Source organism: Syngnathus scovelli, chromosome 20 (genome assembly GCF_024217435.2).
Source record: "Syngnathus scovelli strain Florida chromosome 20, RoL_Ssco_1.2, whole genome shotgun sequence".
NCBI classification, from domain to species: Eukaryota; Metazoa; Chordata; class Actinopteri; order Syngnathiformes; family Syngnathidae; genus Syngnathus; species Syngnathus scovelli.
Window position 1 is genome coordinate 3,553,704 of NC_090866.1, and position 26,924 is coordinate 3,580,627.

Here is a 26,924-nt window from a genome sequence, read left to right on the forward strand (position 1 = left end):
ATACAAGTTTTGCGTACGAGCGGAAGGCCCCTCTTGCTCCTCTGCTCGAGCTGCCCCTTCAGCGTCGGCTGGAGCCGTGGCCGCGGCAGTGCGCCTGCGCACTCCGGCCTCATTGTCTTCCGGCCTGACAAACATAGTCTCAGCCTCATCACCTTTCATCTTTCTATCTTTTGTCTTTTGGATTTGTTATTTTCTCTCTTGTGAAGCTTTCAACCACATTTTAGCACAATCCAATTCTCTTTCTTTTCTTTTCTTTTTCAGTCCATTTTTCTTTTTATCCACACTCTCTTCCAAAACATCAACTACTATCTTCCACACTTCAACTCTCATCTTCCCTTCTACTCCATACTTTTTCTTCCACTTCGGCATATATTGCATACAATTAAGAAATCTACTCGCCATGTACTTCTCATCTCCGTCAAGAGGTAGAGATTTACAGTTTTTATTTCCCATCTTAATTCTAGTAGTTCTAGGTTTCACAATCTCTTTGTCTCAAAAATATTATTATTATTATTATTATTATTACTATTTATTTATTTAACTATGTCTTTGAGGATCCTCAATGCAGGTTTAAATTGACCTTTCAACAAATTACTAGCCTGTATTATTGCCGTGGATCAATGCTAGAACTGCTATTTAGTCAATTTATCCTACCAGTCACACTCCCAACCACACAAACTCAAGCGCTTTGTATTTTTCTCATGGCTCGGACAAACCAAAGCCGAATCTCATAGCTCGGACAAACCAAAGCCGAATCTCATAGCTCGGACAAACCAAAGCCGAATCTCATAGCTCGGACAAACCAAAGCCGTATCTCATAGCTCGGACAAACCAAAGCCGAATCTCATAGCTCGGACAAACCAAAGCCGAATCTCATAGCTCGGACAAACCAAAGCCGTATCTCATGTGCACCTGTGTTTTTTTTTTTTTTTTTTTTTTTTTTCTTATACGCGTTTCACAACAACACAATCACACAACTTCAGGCCTTTAACTTACTTGTCCCCTGGTTCGTTGCACTGCCGGGTCCCGTCAATCCACCTCTGTCAGACGAAGGCAGACCTAAGATGCTGGCCCAGGGAAGAATTTCCTTCCCAGGTCTTTCTTTACCAGGTCCGGCTAGTGGACGCTGGCCCGTCGACGGTGTACAGCGCGTCGTCCTCCGTCAGCCAGATGATGGGTATGAGAGGTCCCGGGTTTCGGCACCAAAATGTTAGAGATTTGCTCACTCCAACTTATTTTGCAAGAACCACACAGGAGACAAGGCAAGTTCTTTTAGACACCTGCAGGTGGAGAGATCACTCACTACAGGAATGAAATCTGCCCTCCTTCCTGCACGTGGATATTTATTAAGAGAAACAGAGTGGGGGTATGGGTAGGCTGGCTAAAGCCCTTGCCCTCTAGTCTAAACATGTCAGGGGATGTTTTACGACCTTGTGATAAGGAGGACAAGGTAAGGTATTTATTACCTGTTGCATTCCAACATAATCCTACGATAAAGATAACCTGGAAAACCCTAACATAAATAAGGAACAAATTGTGTAGTGTTACGAAGAAAGAAAAAGTATCATAATCAGACGATAAATTTGGATGAAACAGATAGGCTAAAATTGTAAGAAATAAGAGTAGAATCACATTTAGCCCATCCAGCTTAACAATTAGACATTTAGTCATTAACAGTTTGGAGAAGGGAAAATAGGGCATTAGGATCTACTAGGATGCAGTCAAAAGGTGATTAGATTGTTCAATGGAGGTTATTAATAAAGTAAAAGTTAATCACACCTCACAGGGAAATTCTGGTGTCAAAACAAAAAGTCTGATAAGATCAAAGAATAACAGCTATGAAAACTTTTGACAGTTAAGAATAACACTGCATGAGACTCACACCAAGTGACAGTGAACGCGATGACAAATGTCATAGGACTCGGAAAACAAATGCCTTAACATGGCAAAGTGAAAATTCTTCTTTCCCCATGCTCACCCATGAACATGCTCAGCAGTACAAATGACTGAATTTTTAGGCATTTAATTGGCAATTTTACGGTAAAGGTCCGGTACGAATCTACGAAATATTCACTTGGGAAGAACATCCAGAAATGAAGGGTTTACCGTTAATATTCGCTGATTTCCTGTTCACTTACACATACTAAATTTGTTTGTTGTTGTATGAGTGATAGATGCAAATGGATTGGCGCTTGTGTGGTTAGGAATATGTGTGTGTGTGTGTGTGTGTGTGTGTGTGTGTGTGTGTGTGTGTGTGTGTGTGTGTGTGTGTGTGTGTGTGTGTGTGTGTGTGTGTGTGTGTGTGTGTGTGTGTGTGTGTGTGTGTGTGTGTGTGTTGAGGGCAGTATGAAAGGCCAAAGTATTCTGGAGTTGGTATGAAAGGGTCACAGTTGAGGGTAAGATTCCTCTCACCTGAGACGGGAACACCCAAGCGTGATGACTAACAGCCGATGGTTAATCAAAGGCACCATGAACAACAAAAATAGTTCATGGAGAAGGCCGAATTCAGCAACACGGATGGACAAGACAGGACTGATATCGAACACTAGGACGATGGACATATGACATGACGAACCTGGACTCACCCGACAAGGTGACAGACTATGTAGATGACAACCATACATATGGAATTTAAGCTTGCTTGTGGCAAGTGCGAACTTTGCTTTGTTTCTGTGTGTCACTTGACTTATTGCAGCGTCAACCGCCAGCCAAGGAGCAGGTTGCTGGTTGTTTTATAACTTGTATTACTTTTGCAGGTTGTCGATTGCAGTCTTGGAAAGTTTATGTTGAATTCACGTGAAAATGTTAACCCTAACCCTTTTGATTTTTATGATGATTGAGAAGTTTCAGGACGGAATCCTCGGGCGCCATGATTCATTGTGTGTCTATTTTCATTTAGTAGATACTCGTTGCCTGTGTAGTTTTGTGAGTAGAAGTGTCCGTTGTTGGTGTTGCCGAGTGTGAGGTGCACAGTCAATTTTCAGGAACTTGGGGATAGCGGTCCTGCAAGGTTCGACAGGACTGGCTGCAAGACGTGATGATGTGGTAGGACGTTTGCCGGTTCCTTTTTTAAATGCCTAATGACACATTGGGATTATATATAATCAAAAATGTATATATAAACATATATATACATTATATGTTGGAACGTCCGTCGTCGCTCAACCACGGGGGCAAAACGTCTCTTTTGGCTCGCTTCAGGAGCTCCGCCAGTGGGGACTCCAGGTCCCAATTGAGATTCTGTATTTAAATGGGGACAACCACCACAGGCAAAATCAAAGACACGAGGGCACAGATACCTGATGCATTCTTCGGCAAGCGATCATATAATTTGTCATCACCACACCACAGATGTCTGCACGAGAGAGAGGAGAGGTTACATTCAGTGACAAATTTAATTTGCACCATGTGGGATCTATTGTCCCAATACTTATGCCGGTTCCCTTTAACTTTAAACACGTCATATTTTGTTGAGTCACATGGTTGTCAAAAATGGGCTTTCTTTTTTCCAAGCCTACGACTGGGAAAATATCATCATAAATCAAACAGTTACCACTGGTACTGGAGTGGGTCAACACCTGTAAGATACAAGATGATTCTACTGCAGCTGGAACGACTCTTGCCTTAAGACAGACCACACAATCTTCACCAGTAGTATTAGCAGCTTGTTCTGCCATCAAAAGCCAATTATTATTTATAGCAGTGACTCCCGTGGTGATCCTAAAGCAGGCATGTCAAACTCAGTTTGGCTCTGGGGCCGGATCCAGACTTTCTGTTCTCAGGTGGGCCGGATCAGTAAAAGAATGTCAACTCCAAATATTTTGCTTTGTTTTTCAGTACTATGCTTTATCATTCAGCCTACATTTGTAGCCTACCCTACATATTATAATCACAGATGACAAGGAATCTTTTCTAAGCGCAACACATTTTTTTCACAAACAATGAAAAAAAATGATTTCATGGTTCACTGGTTTATTTTAACAATGAAGTTGTTAGGGTTTTCCAGGTTATCTTTATCGTAGGATTATGTTGGAATGCAACAGGTAATAAATACCTTACCTTGTCCTCCTTATCACAAGGTCGTAAAACATCCCCTGACATGTTTAGACTACAGGACAAGGGCTTTAGCCAGCCTACCCATACCCCCACTCTGTTTCTCTCAATAAAAATGCTCCTGCAAGAGGCCTGAGTTAGACTTCATTCGATCATCGCTGTTCAGACAGCGACGAATGGACTCTCCACCTGCAGGTGCTTAAGAGGACTTACTTGTCTCCTTGCAAAATAAGTTGGAGTGTGCACAACTCTAACATTTTGGTGCCGAAACCCGGGATCCTCATACCCACCATCAGACCGGCGAAGGAGGACGTGCTGCATTGTCGACAAGCCAGCGTCCATTAGGAGGACCTGGAAAAGAAAGTCCTGGGAAGAGAATTCTTCGCTGGGCCAGCATCTTAGGTCTGCCTTCGTCTGACAGAGGTGGATTGACGGGATCCGGCGGTGCAACGAACCAGGGGACAAGTAAGTTAAAGCGCTAAAGATACGGCTTTGGTTTGTCCGAGCTATGAGAATACGGCTTTGGTTTGTCCGAGCTATGAGAATACGGCTTTGGTTTGTCCGGGCTATGAGATGAGATACGGCTTTGGTTTGTCCGAGCTATGAGAATACGGCTTTGGTTTGTCCAAGCCATGAAACAGTTGGGATTCTAGTCCCAGTGGAAGAAACGGGCTAAGAAAAAAAAAGAGCTTCTTTTTCCTAATTGAAGAAGGGCGTAGATTCTTTTTTTTTGTTGTCCGTTTTTCTAAGCTGTTTGGAAGGGTTTTATACCCATCCTGAATAGGCCTAAAAATTAAAAGCGCTTGAGTTTGTATGGTTGAGAGTGTGACTGGTAGGATAAATTGACAAAAAAAGCAGTTCTAGCATTGATCCACGGCAATAATACAGGCTAGTAATTTGTTGAAAGGTCAATTTAAACCTGCATTGAGGATCCTCAAAGAAATAAATAAGTAATAATAGTAATAATAATAATAATAATATTTTTGAGACAAAGAGATTGTAAAACCTAAAACTACTAGAATTAAGATGGGAAATAAAAACGGTAAATCTCTACCTCTTAACGGAGATGAGAAGTACATGGCGAGTAGATTTCTTAATTGTATGCAATATATGCCGAAGTGGAAGAAAAAGTATGGAGTAGAAGGGAAGTTGAGAGTTGAAGTGTGGAAGATAGTAGTTGATGTTTTAGAAGAGAGTGTGGATAGAAAGAAAAATGGACTGAAAAAGAAAAGAAGAGAGAGTGAATTGGATTGTGCTAAAATGTGGTTGAAAGCTTCACAAGAAAGAAGAGAACAAATCCAAAAGACAAAAGATAGAAAGTTGAAGAGTGATGAAGCCGCCATTCAATTGAGATTTGAAAAAGAATTCTGGGTACATAGTGGCATCCCATTCAATGATGCAGATGGCAGTTCTTATCAGCAACATCTTAAAATTGCGCTCCTCACTGGTTTCCCCCCTGACTTGGGCAGTTGGGTGAGGAAACACTTGGTGGAAGCGGACACTGCTTGGTTTTACAAAAAACATGCAGTGGCCCGGAGACGCTGATAAAGGGATTGAGAAAGGCAAAAGTTCTGATGTATTTCATCTAGATGATGATAATGATCTAAATGAAGATACAACGATCTTCTTCCAAAGTTCCCAAAGGGGCAGAGGAAGAGTTAGATACCAACAAGGTCGCAAGCCACCATTCAGATCAAAACCCCTATCAGATTCAGACAACTGTTGGAACTGTGGGAGACGAGGACACTATGCAAGAGTGTGTCGTTTTGCAAAACAATATCAAAGGGTGGAGGAAGGAGCAGAGGAAAAGCCAAATTTTTAGCATGACAAGCTTCCTCCTCTTTGACCGCTTATGCTCATACAGAGAAAGAAAGAATAGATGCCCATATGACAGCAAAACATGTCATTGTCAGATTATTAGAATTTTTTTTAGATTATTAGAAGTCCTGTCCATCCAAGAACTATGACAATGCTGTTTGTATGCCCAAATTACAAATGACTAGAGCTCAAATTGTGTTACACTAAAGTTAAAATATGCAAATCAAGTGGTAAAGGAATGCAACTTGCTTCTAGAAGATAAATAAATAAAATTAGAATGTGCTGTCCTCGTGTGCATGGGAGGGACCAGCTCATGATCGACCACAGGAAATGGCCAGCCTGTGACGAATCATTGTTGCTGAGACCTACCTTTTGCATGCAAGAGCTGTGCATGTGTATGCGTATATGTTAAAATGATGAACATTGGCTAAAGTTTTAGTATAAAAAAAATTTGCTAGACTGTGGTCTATCCAATTTGCACCGCAGAACAGAAATGATTTTGAAAGATAAAAATGAGAGGAAAAAGAGAGAAATCTGTTTGCGAGCAGAAACTAATCCACACTAGTGCATGTTAAGTGTCGAGCCCACATGAGAAAAAAAATAAATAAATAAATAAATAAAAAACGACAGAACATGCTTTCAGGAATTGGAAGAAGCTAAATTGTGAATTTAAGATTTTGCAATGCTACATTTAATAGGAATAATTGTTTGGTTGTGTTATAAGATTATACAAAATTCTAAATGCAAGCTAAAGGGAACGTTTGGAGTTGACTTCCGGTTTCCGGGTTGTTCTGACAGATCGTCGCTCTTCGGACACAAAGTATGGCAGCGGACCAAGAGGTATGTACGGATTCGTGCACCAACTGCACCCTTCTCTTAGAGAGGTTGTCTCTGCTAGAGGGACGTGTCCGCCAGTTAGAGCAGAATAGTGCGATAACAGTAGTTGCGGCAGACACAGACGCGGGCTGTAGTCAGCCCGCTAGCCCGGTTAGCATTAGCCCCAAGCGGCTTGCTAATCGCGATGAGCCAGGTAAGACGCATAGCCGTCCAAAGTCATCTCGGTCTACTGGCCCTCGCACTTTGGTCATAGGCGACTCCATTACCCGCAACATTACGCTTAAAAATCCAGCCACGGTAATGTGTATTCCTGGGGGCAGAGCACCCGACATAGAAGCTAATCTTAGGGAGCTGACTCGCAATAGGCCTAGTCAACAGCGTAGTTCCAACAACACTAGCTACTCGGACATAGTGATACACGTCGGCTCCAATGATGTTAGGATGAGACAATCAGAGATCACAAAGAAGAACATAGCGAGGACTTGTGATCTTGCCAGAAAGATGAGTCGGCATCGAGTATTTGTCTCTGGCCCCCTGCCTGGGAGAGGCACTGATGAGAGGTTTAGTAGATTAGTCTCCCTTAATCGATGGATGGCTGGGTTCTGTAAAAAGCAGGGACTGTATTTTATAGATAACTGGTCCTCCTTCTGGGGCCGCCCCGACCTGCTGAGGAAGGACGGCCTTCACCCTAACCGTGAAGGCGCCTTCACTCTTTCTAGGAATATAGATTACTGTTTGAGCCACTCATGACAGGTCACTTTAGAGCAGGCCAGGGCACAGGTGATTAGACCACCTGTGAGGATGGGTTTGGAATCTGTTAAGTTAAAGTTAACTAGCGCTAGGCTAAACTTTCAGCATACACATAGCTCATCGTGTAGACTAGAGGGCGACAGTTTAAATAGTGCTGCAGTACACATAAATACACTTTCTACTGGGGTAGTAGACAAATCCAATCACTCCGTCCCGACCGGTATTGCTGATGAAACAGTGCCTGTTTTAGATAACTTCACATGTGTAACAGATACTCATCATCAAATTCCCACGGTCGTTTCATCCCACCGCCCTAATAAACTTTTGAGAGGTGATATTAGGCCTAGAGAACACAGTTTTACTCGCATCCCGTTTAAAAATCCTTCGATAGATACGCACCCTGATCAACCAATTACACTTAAATTCGGTTTTTTGAATATTAGATCACTTCATACGAAAGCAGTTCTCGTTAATGACCTTATCACGGAACATAATCTAAACGTTTTTGGTCTTTGCGAGACCTGGTTAAAACCTAATGAACTGCTGCCACTTAACGAGGCCTCGCCTCCAAATTTTGTGAGCTCGCATGTGGCTCGTCCTCGAAAAAAGGGTGGGGGTGTCGCCCTCATCTCAAATTCTGAGCTTAGATTTAGGCCTCGCTCAATTCACGTATTTAAAACATTTGAAGTTCTCATTGTGCGATCCACTGCGTTACCGTCATTCTATCTTGTTGTTATTTACCGCCCACCCGGGGCTTACTCTGGCTTCCTGGATGAATTTTCAGAAGTTGTGGCTGATCTAGTGACAAATGCAGATAATATAGTTATCATGGGTGATTTCAACATCCACGTGAATTCACCGTCAGAACCACTGACTTCGGCATTTCAAACTTTAATCGATACGTTTGGTTTTACGCAAGCTGTACAGGCAGCAACGCATAAGAATGGAAATACCTTACTTCTGGTATTATCCCGGGGACTAGCAACCTCAAATATAACAGTACTGCCATACACTACTGTTCTGTCTGATCACTTTTTAATAAAATTTGAAATGTTAGTTCCTTGTCAAAGACAAGAGAGCAATCAGAATTATAGCAGCCGTAATTTTAACTCCATGACTGCAACTGCGCTATCTGAGTTACTGTCGCCGGCAACCGCCATGTTTCCCGCGTACAGTGGCTCTATCGATAATCTTACAAATGAATTCAATGCGACATTATTAAAAGCCATCGACTCTGTGGCACCGCTACGTCTGAAAACTCGCCGTAGATGGCCAACTCCGTGGTTCACAGATGAAACACGTACATTTAAACAATTATGTAGAAAGCATGAGCGCAAATGGCGTTTAACCAAACTTGAGGTTTTCCATCAGGCATGGAAGGACAGCCTCCTGAAATATAAAGATGCGCTTATTTTAGCAAAAACTCGTTATTTTTCGCAAGTCATTAATCTTAATAAAAACAATCCTAAATACTTATTTGATACAGTGGCAAAGCTAACTCTGCGCCAGCCGACCCCCGATAGCTCCTTCCACTCAGCTGACGAGTTTATGAAATTTTTTGCTCAAAAGATTGAGTCCATTAGGGACGAGATCAAGAATACCATGCCAATCGCTCCGCCGGTTACTAGCGCTGGGGATCATGCAATAACCCTCTCAAATTTTAAAAGCGTGTCCCTTGAAATGCTTACAAAATTGGTTAGTACGGCTAAACAAACAACATGTTTACTCGACCCGCTTCCAGCCAAACTACTTAAAGAATTATTTCCAATTTTAGGACCGTCCGTCTTAAATATAATCAGTCTGTTTCCTCTGGGATAGTGCCAATAGCCTTTAAAACCGCTATTATTAAACCACTACTTAAGCGAGCAAATCTTGACCCGGACTGTCTCAGTAATTATAGGCCAGTTTCAAACCTCCCATTCATAGCAAAACTTCTTGAAAAAGTAGTAGCACAGCAGCTTATTGATTACATGGTCGCTAATAATCGATATGACTCTTTTCAGTCTTGTTTTAGAGCTAATCATTCTACAGAGACAGCACTTGCTAAAGTGACTAATGATCTCCTCATAGCTATGGATTCAAATACGTCGTCTGTATTGTTACTACTTGATCTTAGTGCTGCCTTTGACACTGTAGACTTCGATATTTTATTAGGGCGTCTTAAAAGTTGTGTTGGTATCTCAGGGTCAGCACTAAGCTGGTTCAATTCCTATCTATCAGGCAGGACGCACCGAGTGGTCCATGGTAATACGTCCTCTGAGCTTTATAATGTTACGTGTGGTGTCCCACAGGGATCGGTACTCGGACCGATTTTATTTAATATTTATATGATTCCGCTTGGGGACATAATACGTAAATATAATATTAGTTTTCAATGCTACGCGGATGACACCCAATTATATATGCCGTTATCGATGACAGATCCACAGGACTGCTGTAATCTCGAGGCGTGCCTTGCGGAGATTAAGCAATGGATGTCTCTCAACTTCCTTCGTCTTAACCCGGATAAAACTGAGATGTTGATAATTGGTCCTACTCGTTATCAACATTTATTTAAGGAAACCACTATAACTATAGATAACCGTACTATCACTCAGAGTGATACGGTAACTAATCTCGGGGTAATATTTGACCAAACGCTCTCTTTTCAAAAACACATTAAGAATATAACCAGGATTGCGTTTTTTCACCTTTGTAATATTGCTAAAATTCGTCCTATCCTCTCGACCGGGGATGCGGAAACTATTATACATGCGTTCGTCACGTCGCGCCTGGACTACTGTAATGTATTATTCTCTGGTCTTCCTAAATCCAGTATTAAAAGTCTACAGTTAGTGCAAAATGCCGCTGCGAGGCTGCTCTCACGGTCAAGAAAATTTGATCACATTACCCCAATATTAGCCGAATTACATTGGCTCCCGGTCCATTTAAGATGTGACTTCAAGGTTCTTCTACTAACCTATAAAGCACTGCATGGTTTAGCGCCTTCATATCTCGTCGACCTAGTCGTTCCTTATGTTCCGTCTCGTAACCTTCGTTCGCAAAACGCTAGTCTTTTAGTTATACCGAGGGCCAAGAAAATGTCTGCAGGGTCTAGAGCATTCTCTATTCGGGTTCCAGAGCTTTGGAATGCCCTACCAATGGATATTAGAACTACTACCTCAGTAGAAACATTTAAGACGCGTTTAAAGACACATTTCTATGAGATGGCCTTTAACTAACTTGTGATGGCCGATTTGGCCGGAGTTTGTTCTGTTCTCTCTGCCCACCTCCTCCCCGGCTGGGGAGGGGGATAGGTGGCTCAAAAGCTGATAGCGGCTGGCTGGATTCTCGGGGACCAGTTCGGGATGGGGGAGCTGCGGCTTGGCCCCCTTGAGGACACTGCCAGGACAATCGAGGGCACCTCCGACATCCATTTTTTTTTTCATTGATTTTCATATTATGTATTACTTGTGCACTCTCTGCATCCATTACAACCTGGTGATCCTGAAAGGGGGATCCTTCCATCTGTGGTCCCTTCTCAAGGTTTCTCATTTTCCGCTGGCAGGGGTTTTTTGAGTTTTTCCTTGCCCTTTTGATAGCTTATGATCAGGGGATGCTTTGAGAATAATTGTCAATTTTGGCTATGTGAAGCCCTTTGAGACTGTCTGTGATTTAGGGCTATACAAATAAACTTGACTTGACTTGACTTGAAATCTGAGAGATTGAGTTCTTCAAATTTGAGAATAATTGTCAATTTTGGCTATGTGAAGCCCTTTGAGACTGTCTGTGATTTAGGGCTATACAAATAAACTTGACTTGACTTGACTTGAAATCTGAGAGATTGAGTTCTTCAAATTTAAAAACAAAGAAAAAAATTCAGATTAATTTGCCAATTGTTTGTTTTAGTGTTTTTGAATTGGTGGATTGTTCTACCAGGAAACCTGAGTTGAAAATGATATATGAATGTTGTGTGGTGAGCTTGGATGAATTGGGACCAATGTGATAGAAAGACTCCTTTTTGTAGACTGTGTGTGAGATGCAAATGAACATTGATGAATGATAGCCTGAATGAAAAGAAATTACAGGTTGAATGGTTGAAGTCGTTGGTGACTACTATAGAAAATTAGTAGAGCGACTTTGATGAAAGAGTGATTTTGAGCAGGTTGAATGTTAGAAAGAAACACGTAGCTTTTGGATTGTTAATTAACTAGAAAAAAAAAAAAACTGGAGAACCAGTAACACATGTAGAAGATGTGTGAACTGAGAAATTGAGAAGCGTTTTGGAAAGAAAGTCAAATTAAATGATGATGGAATCGTATGTAGTAAAGAACGCATTCTCCCAAAAAGTTTGTCAAGGTGTGAGGCATGGGCGTTGCCAAGCCTCAAAAGGGGGGAGTGAGTAGGACAGATAGTGGAAGATAGTAATAATACAACACTTTATGACAATGAATTTTCGAATACATTTGGTGTTATATTGTGGTAAATTTTTTGTTCTGGTGTAGATAGGTTAGCAACACGAGAGATTTAGAGGTTCAAAAGAAAGACAGTTAAAAGAAAACATTTTTGATTTGGACAATTGTAGGCTAACAGGAACATGAGAACGATAAGAACTACGAGGTGGGATCCAATTTCATTGGGGAGATTGAGAATTCACAGCACCATACTCTAAATCACATTTTTGAGCAAGCATGACAATAACATGTGAGAGGTCAAGACATACAGATCAGGGCTTGATGTGGAACGCAGACCTCGATGAGTTGATTTTCAATAATGATACTGAAGACAACATAATGTCCGATTAAATTGGAACTATAGATAAAATGTAGCTCAAAAATAGGATGAGTTGCAGGATTTACGATATAAAAACGAGACCGCTGTTATTAGAAGAATTTGAAGTTTGGTAAACAAACGTTACCAGCAAATTGATGGAAGCAGCTACATTTGGAGATGGTCTTACAAGTTTGATGTCCCAGCCTGTCATTCTCTGTGTCAGAGTCCCTGAAACCCAATCCAAGACTTCGCCTGCAGCCGTGAACAACCACAAAATGGTGCCTGGCTCTGAAGCACCTTTGACCTTTGGCGAAGGACAAGAAAAGACTGCTGTTGTGCTTGGAGGAGGACAAGTACACTCCGGAGGAAATACAACATCCTCGGGGACGGAAAAGACAGTGAAAAACGGAGGAACTCACAATGATGAAAATTGACTCATTTGAACAATGGACTCATTCAAGAGTGATGGATGGGGTCGCTCTGAAGCTACAGTCAAAGAACACCAACGTGAGAGGGTGAAGTGCGGCAAAAAGATATGGACTTGGAGTGTCCGACAACCAAATCGCACTCCTTGCTACGGCGTTCCCAAATTTGGTGAAGCTTGGTTCAAAGTGGAAGGGAGGTTCATTGTGCACTGAGTTTGACAGAACTGAGAAGATTTGATAAATAAATAAATAAAAATTTGAAAAATACGTAGGGCTCCAGAGAAAAGCATTATAATCAGAGATTGAACGGATTTGGATAAAACAAATAGGCTAAAACGGTAGGAAACAAGAGCAAGATCTGATATTTTGGCTCATCAAGCTTAAAACGTAGAGGTCGAGTTATATAAATTTTAGAACAGGACATTTGGCAGTCAGGAGGAAGCTAGGTTGCTCAATGTACCTACTCAATACAATAGTAAGGTTTTTTATACCACAGTGGAGGTTGGATGCTCAGAAAGTTAGGTACGTTCAATTTTTGACATTCACACAATCATGCATAGGAGTCACAAGGCGACAGTTAACAAGACAATGACTGCAATAGGGGCCACCTACGACTGCACCGACATGAAAAAGTAGAAGTGAGAGAGCAGAGTATGGGATTATATGCTAAAACGTCTGCTATACATTTACCAATAGGAGATTCTATCAAAAGAAGCTACATGAGAGATGGATTAGAATCCCTTTGTGTGTGCGTGTGTGTGTGTGTGTGCACCCTGTGTGGGTGCGAGCGTGTGAGGAGAAAGAAGGCATGGGTAAGACAATCTCTTTTAAACCAGGAGGCAATAAATGGGACCATAAATAGTTTTTGGTTAAAGGGAATCATTAGGAGGTGTTCAAACTCTTCCCGCAAACACTCCTATTTGCCAGTTAAATGGGCACGACAATTGACTACGAGAGTTGCAAACAACAGATGAAGAGCAGTCCTTGGCAGATTATATGATCAGGACGCTCAAACTGTGTCAAAGACAAATTTACTGCCGCTTGATCTTTCCTCCTCACAGGTCGACAACCCCATCAATCCAGGAGACTGGGTCTACATCGAGGTCATCAAAAGAAGGAACTGGGCCAGCCACGACGGGAGGGACCATTCCAAGTCTTGCTGAGTACACATGTTGCATCCAAGGTTGCAGGACCCACAAATGCATTAACGACGACTGCTCTCCAGGAGGAAACTGGATGGGAGCTTTGGACATCACCGCTGTGTGCCAGGATGAGAGAGCCGTTTTCAAGGTGTAAGGGCTCTACTACCAACATGGCTGCACCATCGGACGGGACCTACTTCATCCAGAAGTTCAGAGGCACTGCCTCACCTGCATCCTATGGGTGCACGTGCCTGTTCAGAACGGATCGTGGTTTTGTGGTCACAGGAGTTGTCCGATGCTGCCTGCCAACTGGACACGTGTGTGCGCCAGTGTGTGTGACAGACCTCACCTACAGACTAGAACATCATCAGCTGACGAAAACACGAGCACATATACAAACTTCTGAGACATGACGGATGTGATGACGATAAAGGAGCGTGGATTGCGTAGATGCTGTTCTGTTGGGCATGTTTTACAGAAACTTGATGATTTGAGCATCGAAAATGCTTCGCAAGTGATGGATACAATGATGTACTGTTTCTGTGTTTCTCTTTTTATTTTTTATTGATAGCATTCTGGTCGCCTGTGGCACAGGGGCCGTGTAAGAATTTTCCTGCTAATATCTGGCCAGCAGGTTTTTTGCTTACACAATAAGTTTGATCTGGGGTATTAAGGTACTTGCTGGTGCTGGCTCCTGAAACTTGGGATCTATTTGCCTTCACAAGTGTATCAATATTGGGTGTCAAATCCTGAGTAGCAGCACATTTAACAATATCATTCAAGTGTTTATTTGTTTACCTTGAGCGCTGCTTTGTTTTATTATTGTTCTTTACGGAGAAAACCTGTTCACAAAGATAAGTAGTCCCAAACATGGATAGAACGTTCGCAGCCATGGCTGTTAATTTGGGGTAACCTGGCACGAGATATTGATAACGTATCAACGTATCCAATCCCACGGACCCAAATTTATCCTTAATAGCGGAATCGCACTGCAAGTCAATAAGCTCGAGTTGAATGTCAGCTGGCATATCAGAAGGCTTCACTGTAAATGGCGAGCGAAAAAAGCCAAATTGGTTCTCAAGTTCACTGAATACCTGAAACCTCTGCTCAAACTCTCGCAGAAAATCTGTTATGTTGTCTTTATATTTTTTCAAATCATTATCGCGACGGTCCGGTGCCTCCGGACAAACAGCTGTGAGACAAGAGAAATGCGCAGAGTAACTTCTGTGAATAAATAATGCTCAGTCCATTTTTCCTTGAAAACTCTGCACTCCGTGTCCACTTTTCTTTTTTTTGACAGTGCCATTTTGGGAAGGGTGTGTTGACCGATAACTTGTGGTGAATTGTGAAGCAAGATTGACGGTTTGGTTTTAGTACTAACTCGTGTCAATGCCGCTGGACGTGAGCTCTTTTACACATTTACTGCCCTCCCGTGGCCGGAGGGAGCACTTGGTTTGTATTTATTTTAAAAAATCATAACTTTTGATAGAAATGATCTAGAGACTCGCTTCTTTTTTTGACATACTCAGAAATTTATGCCGGGCCGGATTAATATTTCCAATGGGCCGGATCCGGCCCGCGTGAGCTCTTTTACACATTTACTGCCCTCCCGTGGCCGGAGGGAGCACTTGGTTTGTATTTATTTTAAAAAATCATAACTTTTGATAGAAATGATCTAGAGACTCGCTTCTTTTTTTGACATACTCAGAAATTTATGCCGGGCCGGATTAATATTTCCAATGGGCCGGATCCGGCCCGCGGGCCGTATGTTTCACATGCCTGTCCTAAACCAATCATCTATGCTCCTGACTGCTTTCGCGAGGATTCAAGGGTTTGTCGAGGGACTCAAGGATAATTCTTGTTTGGCATCCTCACCTTGACATAGGAACACCTGCCAATACGGGTATCCATACATATATAGTACGTATGTTTAACTGGAAACCCCAGCATCCTATTGTGCAGCTTCCTAAATGTAAATCGTGCGAAGTATTAACCCACAAAGTGATGCCTGTTTTTTGCTCGAACACTCGTCCCCCATGACTTATACCAATCTTTGGTGTCCCATACCAAATTTTTCCAACCCCGGTTTACCAACTCGTTGGTCAAATACCAATCATAATCCCGATAATCTTGTCCTCTAATCTGCCCGTTTACCAAACTATCACACGGTATGGTAATTTGTACTGTCACATTTTTAGGGATGCAAACCTGGATCCCCCATTTAAATGATTGAACCGGTTCGCAGAGTCCCCGGTGTGTCTGAGTGACCCCAGTCACCAGTTGTCTTTTGGACCGGATGTTTAAATGGTACTCAGACAAGTTGTTGTTTGTTGTGTGGCACCCTGTTCCATTACAGTACCACAACGGTGCCATGATTGGGGCTGGGTTTTTCAATTTATCGTTACCTTCACCGCCATCTGCGTCACCTGAGTGGATAATTGTATGCCGTGACTCTCCAATGCCCTCTCAACCAAGAACAAACCAAACTCATTCCCTAAGCATTGAGAATAAAACAACCACATTTCTCCATATGTTAACTTATTTTGTCCATGACATGAAGCAACTACAAACTGTCCATCTTCTTTACATTGGTAAATACATGTCCCTTTTCTGTCTGGTGGGGCTAAATCCAATACTTCAAAGTCAAAGTCTCCTTTATTGTCAATTCCTCCGCATGTCAAGACACACAAAGAGATCGAAATTAGGTTTCTCACTGTCCCAGGGTGACAAGACAGAGTTCACAACGCACATACAAGTAAACAACACAGGAAAAATAAAACAAGAAGATGAACAATAAGAGTGATAGCACGCTAGCCGCTCCCGATGCACAGCAGAGTCCGGAAAGATGACAGTCAACCAGGCCACTGTGAACACGAGCACACAGCAGGCACGCACTGTCCGGTTCGTGGATCCTATCAGGCGAACACAACCCATCTTGTCGTCCCGCGAACGAAAGTACGCCAGGAGAATGGAAGGCACGGCTTGGCGAGCTGGGTTGGCCGCAAGCCTGGCCCGACGTCTCCGCGCTGGCCCCTCTTTCGCTGCCTCGCAGACCCGCTGCCGACGCATCCCAACAATGCTCCAGGACGGAGCAGTCCGAGCTCACGACGCAGTCCAACCGGGGGGGGGGGGAGAGCAGGCCAGTCCGGCATCGCTCCATGACGAAGCAGTCCGAGCGCCCTTAATCTCTCCGCACCAAAGTCCAGAACGCCATAAAACCCACTTCCGCCGATGTTGAGCAGAACATGCCCGCCGCACTAGTAGCACGACGTATCACACGAGACGAACGTACACAAAACTGACGGACAAACACTCGGTAAGCACTCACAAAACACCGAACGGGACAGAGAGTGGCCGCTGCGTGTGCACGCGCCACCATCTTGAACCGGAAATACTTATAAGGAATACTTCCTTTACCTGTTGTATTCGTATTTGCTTCCTTCACACCCTTCTCTGGTACTTTTCCAATTTGTCATGTAATGTTTGGTTTGTCTCTGTCCAATTAAACAACGTGACATACATTTGCCGATTTCCGCTGTCACATCTCTATCTCAAACAACCCTGTTCCTCTCGTGAGAGCTCTTCTGTTGTGTTCACCTCAGCTTCATAGACTACTTTTCCTCTGCATCGGTATTGTCTGTAGGTGAGTGAAATTTGAATCTGGGACGTTTTCTGCTGGATGGTCTCATCAGTTGTCATCAATGCCCACACAAAAACACAACTTACACATAGCACTCCTACTAAAATTAATTCTGAAAATTCTGAAAAACCTTTCCTTTTCCGTATTGCTCCTGTTGTCGCATCTAATTTGACATACAATAGTTTAGAGGATCAAGGGGGAGTTTTGTTGAGAAAAAGACATCTAAAGGAGAAGAAATCCTCTGAAAGAGACTGGAGGAGATAGTCAAATGTGATCGTGTCATTGAAGTGTCGTCAGCATGGTGCCAAAGTTATCTGAATCGGTATGCGGGCAAAGTTAGGGGTCGTTTAATTTTGGAGGGAGACAGATGAAGGCCTCTGTTTTTATGAAGGTTGTCTAAGTTTAAAACATATCCTGATTAAAAACACATGATACACAGAGGTGTGGTTTGAGAGAGGGGCTGGACCTGTTGTTGGTATATTACGCCAGAGTATCGTGCTGCTGGTTCACAGAAAAGAGCTAAGCTAAAGCTGTGGTGTTAAATTGCAAACCTGAAGCTCAAATCATGATAGCAGAAACGCCGGTCAGTATCCATCTTTGCCGTAAAGGCCCTGATGGCTTGTTAGACGCACCTAGGAAGAAACAAATGTATCCAAAGCGTATGCAACAGCGTCCTACAGAAGAACTTGAGCGGAGCTGGCATCTAACACCGGAGACTCTATGGGGATTTTTTTTTTTTTTACGAGATTGGTGAATTGTCTTTCTTTATGAAAAATCAAGGGGGCTCTGGATCAAACAACAACTGTGAGCAGACCGGCGCGTATGGTACGTTGAACTCAAATGACTGGGGTGTTTTAAATCAACTCCTGCCTGAGGTTTTGACCGAGTTTGTCAATGGATACGGATTAGAGGGGGAGCTGAATGTAACTTGGATTTCCAGAATTACAGCCAGCGAAAGATGTTTTTTCCGGCTTAAAGTTTCTCCTCAAACTGTGGATGGGACAGAAGATGGAGATGCAATCGACGTAATGTATCTAAGGCTAGAAGTGTTTAATAGTGAATGTGGAGTGTTCCAAACAATACTGAATATACCACTGGCCGAGTGGTATGAACGAATGCAAGCATTTGGTGTATTACGGGACTCTTCCTATCGAGCCCTGTCTGGACAAACGTCGTCGGAGTGAAACGTAAACTGACTTTAGATTAACCCTTACTAAAAAAAAACAAAAAAAACCTTTAAACTCTCCACCCTTGGCCCCTCACACCTCCTCAGCACAGTAGCCTGTGCCCCCCTAACCCCCCTTTTTCACCTACAGTCACAGAAAGGTGGGGTTGTAGTCATTAGCATAACTACCGTATTTGCCGGTGTATTAGTCAACCTTTTTCGATCCAAAATCGACCTCGACTTATACACCGAGTCATAAAATTTAACTTCGTATTCATCGCTTCAAATGTGATGGTAACCAAGGCCGTTTCTCATGCATCTCATTGTGCGTGGGTGTGCGTCCGTCAGGCTCATCAAACAGCGAGAAACTGAATCATTATAAATCGTTCGTCGCATTAACACGCATCCTCAGCAACAATTTCAAATATTCTCACCTCAATAACGGACATCGAAAGCCAGGCAGCGACGATGACTGCTAGGGGGAAGTACTGGGTATTGAGCGAATGTGCGAGTCATCGCGCGTCAAGCAACGACAATAACTACCGGTACGTAAACATTCAATCGCCAAGTCTAAACAAATGAAATACTCTGCGAAGTTCAAACTGCAAGTTGTAAACTTTGCCGAAGAAACTAACATCGAAAGCCAGGCAGCGACGATGACTGCTAGGGGCAAGTACTGGGTATTGAGCGAATGTGCGCGTCATCGCCTAAACTCCGACAACGTCCGCGCGTCACGCAACGTCAATAACTACCGAAACGTAAACATTCGATCACCATGTCTAAACGAATGAAATACTCTGCGAAGTTCAAACTGCAAGTTCTAAACTTTGCCGAAGAAACTAACAACTGTGCTGCCTCAAGAAAGTTTGGCGTAAATGAGAAACTGGTACGAGACTGGAAACGCAATGCAACACAGCTAGCAGCGATGCCAAGAAACAAATGTGCTAATAGAGGAAAAAGCTGCCAGTGGCCAACACTTGAACAAGAACTTGTATGCTGGGTCGAGGAGCAACGAAAGTGTGGGTTCATCGTCACAAGAAATATGATTCGTCTGCGAGCTTTGGCTTCTGCTAAACGGGACAAATGGGACAAACATTCTGCCGCAAGAACAAGTTGGCATCGTGAATTTCCCTATAAACACAATTTTTAGTCAATTAAATGTAATCTCACAATCTAGCGCCAGACACGCCTATCGGTCCATCATCGAGTTATTGTTAAACTTTTCAAACGATTCTTTGGAGTCGCAATTCACAGCAGGAATGTTCGCAAAAGACACTAGGGGGCGCATGGACTCCATCGCTTTCGAAGAGGGCGTGGCTAACGCCGGTTTTGTACGTCGCGCGCAGCAGATTGCAGGTTCACATGAATTTCAACTAACGGGACCGCTTCATGGAGATATTTTCTTTTCTGAACGTCATCTATTGAATAATGTGGATCTGCGCCTGAAGTTACCTAGAGCTTCTGATGATTTCTGTCTCATGAGCGCTCCAGACAGCGACTCGTGTCTCAAAATACTAGGAGCATCCCTGTTTGTGAAAAAAGTAACAGTCTCACCGGGCGTAGCAATAGGCCACGCCGTTGCTTTACAGAAAGATAACGCGTTGTATCCATTAACCAGAATCAATATGAAGACTTTCTCCATTCCTCAAAACTCACGAATCTGCCATCAGGATAACCTCTTCCTCGGACATATCCCTAAACAAATTGTAATAGCCCTAGTAAATCACAACAGTTTCATGGGACGGAGAGATTTAAACCCGTTTAATTTTTTGCATTATAACATAGAGTACTTGGCTCTTAGCCACGAAGGTCGACAAATACCTGCCAAAGCTTTTCAGCCCAATTTCGAAGCTGGGATATGTACACGTGAATTTCATAATTTATACACAGCAACAGGGCGTTTTTTGAAAGATCTACCTTTTTGTATCGATCAACAGGATTTTAGTCAAGGCTACTCACTTTTTGTTTTCAATTTAAGTCATATGATTCTGGGGCTTTGTCACCCTTAAATAACGGTGTTTTAAGAATGGATTTGCGTTCCCGTACGCCGCTACCACACACAGCAACTCTTATTGTATACGTGGCATATGATTCGCTTATTGAGATTAACGCCAAGAGGGAAGTATTGATGGACTATTATTAACGCTATGAACGGTCGTGAATTGGACTTGATTATGACTCGGATGCAAAGAGCGTTATTTGGAGGTGTTTTCACATCGTACGAGTTAGCTGACGTCAGAGACACGCCCCCAAAATATTTCATCGTAAACACACATCCGAGGCATCTCCCCGGGGAGCATTGGCTCGCTTTGACTTTAGAATCGGACGGTTCGGTTTGACCTTTTTGGTCTGCCACCGGACAGTCCATATTGCCTGTCAAGTATATACAGATTTTTGAAGACGCATTCTTATCGGGTAGAATACCAGAACGGCCAGCTGCAACACGAGCTGACAGACACCTGCGGTCAACACTGCGTGTATTATTTAAGCCAACGTGGGTGGGGGCTCACCTATCATGAAGTGATGACTCATTACAATCTCGATCCTCTCCATAACGACGCCATGGTTAGTGAGTTTGTCAAAAAATGTCGAAGGCCAGACCGGATGCGCGGCGGACAAACATCATGTTCATTGCATAAATTTAAAAAATGTCATTGTCTGAAACCGTGTTAATGTTTTATAAAAATCTCTTTTATTCAATAAACATTGTTAAAGAGAGTTACATAGTCATGCGTTTTTTTTGTGGGGGGCGAGTTTCCAGTAACAACAATAGAGTATCTATCGTCTAATAACTAACACATTTTACTACCGGCGATGTCTTCTTTCTTTTTCTTTTATTTATCATGCTTACATCTTTTACATAAGAAACATCCTCATCTTCATCCCTAGCGTATTTTAAACGTTTAAAATCTGCACGAGCCAAGGCATTGGCGATGCTTGTTTCCGGTAGGTTTAACCGGGCTCGCGTTCGGAGAAATTTGCTCCATCCTACCGGTTGGTTGGTTAGTTTTTTTCTCACTCACACATAGATGTCTCAACAAATCGCTCATATGGGAGCCTTTGACAGTTTTTCCTCTAAAAATAAATTCACTTAACGGCGTCCAGCTTATATCTTCTGCCGATAATCTTTTCAGCACATAGCTGGCGTTGCGACGGAAACGAGGACTGATGGCGTCCAAAATATCCCCACAATGTTCAATCTTGTCCGGTGGCTTCTTTTCACCCCCCTCCTTGGCTTCGTTGCGAATCGCAATAGGCTCGGAGTCTTTTTGTTTGACCAACCCTATGTAACGTTGCATCAGGGCTTGATACATTTTGATCTTTTGATATTGATTTAAATTTTTACTATCCAAAACCTGTTTCATCTCTTCATCCAAAGAATACTCGGCTGTATCACGAATGGTCCGGGCAGGCCGGTTCAGCCTCTCGAGTTGACAAGGGGAAATCAGAAACATTTTCTGAGCCGTTTTCAAACTCATTTTATGATTTGTTCATAAAACCACTGATGACACTTCCGAGAACAGGCGCGAAAGCGGCCAGTAATGGCAATATAAAACCACCTTTCTGAACTAACACAGCTCTTTTCTTCTTCAAAGTATTTTTCTTATCAGCCAAAAAGCGGGTATTTTTCTTTTGCTTTTTAAGTCTCTTGTAAAGTTTTGATTTTAAGGGCACATGTCCTTTAAGAAGATTTAGAGCAATCTCACACAATGCTTTCACTAAACTACTAGGACCTCTGAGGAGTAAATGCTTACGTTTGGCCGGTTTGGATGTAAACAAAGATTTGAGTAACGGAGCATTTGTTTTTAACCTTCCTAATGTGTTAGCTTTCTGCTGCCATCTGTGGTGTTAGCGGGTCATTTTGGACCCGTGTATTAAATCAACCATAAAATACCCTAAAAACAAACTTTTATCATCCAATGTTTTTCTTAACTCTTGTTTAGCTGGTTTGGCTCCTTTATCCATGAAAAGATTGGTTTTAATATTTTTTGTGGCCCCCTGGGCCTTTGTTTTTACAGCATACCCCTCATTTTCAATGTCTAAAAAGTGGTCAAATGAACCTTAAGAGAAGAAGGCAACAAAATAATCAGTTGTTCGGTTACCTGAGTGTAACTGAGAGATATTAAAACACATTTCTTAAATGTTCAACAAAAAAAAGATTTTCATTTTAATATTATCAAATATAGTAACATCTATGGTGTTTCGGGTCATTTTGGACCCGTATATATCTACTTCAAGAAAAGAGCAAAAATAAGTATTTTTTTCCACACAATAGAACTTCAATACAATATTAAACAATATGAAAAACAGAACAGTCATAAATAATAAAAAATTACAATAAAACAACGATTTGCAAGGTCAAAAAACAACAACCAATCGAGACCAATTGAGAAAATCACACCAAAAGAAGTACTTGTTCTATAAATACTATGTGCAAAGAACATGCCTGTGTGTGTGTGTATGTGTGTGTGTGTGTGTGTGTGTGTGTGTGTGTGCGTGCGTGCGTGCGTGCGTGCGTGCGTGCGTGTGTGTGTGCGTGCGTGCGTGTGTGTGTGTGTGTGCGCGCGCGGGCGTGCTTGTGTTTGTTTAGATGCATGTGTTGCAAAAAGTGACACTTAGTGTGTTCTTTGCAGATGTATTATTTGCAGGTGAAGCACACTATGTAGGTTTTTCTGTCCATACTGCTAGGGCAGACCTGACAGCTCTTTCTTTTTTAGCAAGGTGGTCTCACTGGCATTGTGGCTGTGGATGTGGATGGAGTGCTTGAGGCACGACTGGCTGCTGAGGATGAAGGTGATGCTGATGTTTTTCTGGTTGTTGTGGATGTGGATGGCGTGCTGTGAAGCTGTCTGACCAAGTCTGCAGCAGCTGGGTCTCGGGGCACCCGTTCCCGTTGCTCAATGTGCGGCTGGCCAAGGGAATTCCCAAGCTCCTCAAGAAACATTCTCCGCTTGGTGTTTTGGGTTGAATTCCACCCTTGGTGAATATGGGTCCACAACACAAATGCATTGTATGCAGACACATTGAGGATGTTGTAAAACACAACCATTGGCCATCTCCTGGTCATTCGGTGGCAAGTGTAGGTGGCAGTCAGCTTGTCCAGATTGTCCACTCCGCCTTTGTTTTTGTTGTAGTCCAGGATGATGATGGGCTTTTTGTCTCTTCCTGATGACACAGCATCATAGACTTTTTTCCCCTGAAGGTTTGTCACAGCAATTATGACTTTTTGTAGTGACAATGACAAAAAAAGATCAAAGCACGTCTTGATGTCACATACTCTTGTCACAGCAAACCTCGTGGCCCCTGGGGTCATTTTGATGATGTTTGCATGCACATCAGGAGGAACTGTGCTCCAACGTATGTTGCTACGTTTGGATTGGAGTGATTCAGCAGGAGCAGCTTCAGCACCAGTGACCTCCTCTTCAGACTGATCAGTTGTGTCTGTTTCTTCCAATTGGTACTCCACATCATCTTCGTCCTAAGAGGCCTGCTCATCTCCATCGCTAAAATCCTATGTGTCCTCTCCCGCATTTGCAGCAAAGATGTGATCCAAAGCTTCATTTACAGTCAATCTTCTCCTCATTGTTGCATCCTGTGAATTGGAGATGTGTACTCTGCAAGTCACCACCTCTACACTCAAATGGCTTGACATGCCTGGACATGTCTCCCTTTGTTTGTTCTCGCAGAAAGGCAAAGAGAAAAGCCCCTAAATGAAGCTCAAGTGGTTGGAGAAAGAGGCTGTTGGTTGATTGTGTGTTTATAATTTCATTTTTGGCATTTTTTAATGTTTTATAATCGAAAATTTTAACCGGGTCAAAAATGACCCGAACACCACAAAAGTAATTTTTTTCACCAGAGCACTTTATAAATCAGTAAAAAAACAACAACAACAACATTATTTTGTTTAAATGGAAGTCCCTGACAAAGTCAAAAAGTTTCAACGCAAAAAACAAATGTATGAAGTACTTTTATGAATGCTAAAACTCAAAACGGGTCACTAGTGACCCTAACACAATAAGAAGGTTAAAATCTTCGTCATCGTTTTATTGTTTGGGGCTATAAACAACAGGCCACTGGTTATGTAGTACACCTGTACGTAGTCTATATTGTTCAGGGCATGAAGGTGTTAAATCTATCAGTATATACCCATGCGGCTCCCTTGTAGCATCCTCAAAACATTCCAGGAAAAACTTCCGGTTGTTGGGAGAAATTTGATTCACCAGGACATTCACTTGAAATTCATCGCGGGGGGTTTTGAACAAAATCAAATAATTACTGTTTAAACTAATAGTACGGCTGAATTTACCCTGATGGAATACATTCTGTGTTGGCATTATAACGCTTAAATTTTTATGATGTCTATATTGGGTGAATATTCGGACCACTTCCGGATTATCCGAAGCTTGGAAGATGATGTCATCCAAAATCAGTAGATGCTGCTGCTGTGGCGGGAACAGCTTCTCGTCATCAAAAGATTCAGGCAGCCCCTTGATAAAAAGAATGTCTTTATTCAGGTTTTTGAGCTCATCGTACATTGGTTGATATGAAGTATAAACCCAGACAATATCAGTTTTTTTTCTCATAACATGTTCAGGATTTTCCAATAAATCTTTTACAAAGAAAGTCTTGCCACAACCTGAAGGCCCTGCTACTAGAGATGAAAAACGAAGTTCTAATCTAGGGTCAAATTCAATCTGGTTAAAAGCCATTTCCACACACAGACACACGTATGGATAGAAAGAAATATCAGTAGCCAAACGGTTCAGTGGTGCCTCGCTCTAGCAGCCTTCTTTTATCGTACACCACACGAAGCCGCTTGGAAAATGACATGTTTCTGAGATGAAACCCTCTCTTATCGCGAACGATATTATGTTGAGGAGCGTATAGCACATCGGAGGTTGCACCTGTTGTGTCGATGTACCCTTTAACCAAATTGAGCATGCTATCGAGACTGATGCTCTGACCGCTTTCGTGAGTCTGCGTCATCCCCTTTACTTTCATGACCGTCTGAGATGATCCTCGTGTTTTGTAAGTGTATGTTTTCGGCCCAGCTGAGACAAATTCTAAAATGCTGTCATTCGAAAGCTCATCTGTCAAATCACCCAGATAATCCCCTAGAGGGAGAACACTTTCACCCGGTTTCACCGTGTACACGAGGCTGTCTGTATCGGTGTAAAGGACTCGCCTCTGTAAAATTTCTAAATAGCTGTACATTTTTAGGCGTGCATAGGCTGTTGTGAAACACGCTGCAGCCACATTTGATGTTTTTGAGGCGGGTATCTCATTGTTTATGTTGAACCAATACTGCAAAATTGAAAGCTTTTCACTGATAAAATGGAAGAATTTCACATCGTACAGACCTGAAAACAGAAGTTCAAAAAAATCCTCAGATTTTGTCACAATTTTTGTGTTGGTCATGTTCTCACGCTGCGCGGGTTTTCCCCATAGATTGTTAAGACAGAGTTTTGACACTTGCCTTTTTCCCGGGTTTACAGCAATTTTGGAAGGGTCTAGTTCAGGGGTGGGCAAACTTTTTGACTTGCGGGCCGAATTGGGTTCTAAATTTTGACCGGGGGGCCGAACCAGGAGCAGTTGGATGTAGTGTTTGTGTGAAGTAATATAAACGACCTGTAAAGGTCATTGCATAAAAGATTTGGGCCTTTAGTAGGAAGTAACGCATGGATATTCAAAAAAGGTTTTTTGAAAACAAATGCATTTATTAACAGCATTAAAAAAAAACATCCCTAAAAAACTGCTATCAGTGATTCTCATAAAATATGACACTGTTATTATGAATAACAGTCTCCATCACTTCAGTGCCTGCAGGTCAGATTAATGAAAGATGTATGTTTATCTTATGAGATCACATCAAACGGCAAACATTCTGACCAAATATATCATCTTGAAGAATCGGTGAAAGCATACATCCAAATAAAGTAATCAAAACGGCAACACGGTGAGGGGTATCTGAAAATCAGAGCAGAGTTTTAACTCACAAACACCTGGTAACAGAGGTGAGGAAACGGGAAACACTTCCTTAAAGTAAGCCTTAAGAACTTTACAGGTTAAGATTAGTCACAAACAGGTGGTGCATCAATGTCCTTGAGCATCCTGCATTGTTTGAAAATGAGAATGGTCGCTAGTTTCAATCCCTGCTATTTGTACAGCTCATATTCAAAATGCATTTTTTTACAACAAACTTGAAAGCCTCCCCTTCATTTTCAGTGGGAACAGTCTTTTTTTGCTAGTGTGTCATAGTCTGGAGTAAAATTTGTTGTGGCAATTCTTAGGAGAGATCCGAGGTGTTGGTCCGTTTACCTAGATCTGTGATGGGTTGATGT

At 42.4% G+C, this 26,924-nt stretch overlaps 1 pseudogene; it reads right to left on the bottom strand.

Annotated features, from left to right (window-relative positions):
* LOC137839794 (uncharacterized) overlaps nucleotides 1-23,896 on the bottom strand; it is a 42,391-nt pseudogene extending 18,495 nt beyond the window's left edge.
* Nucleotides 23,897-26,924: the final 3,028 nt, after the last annotated feature.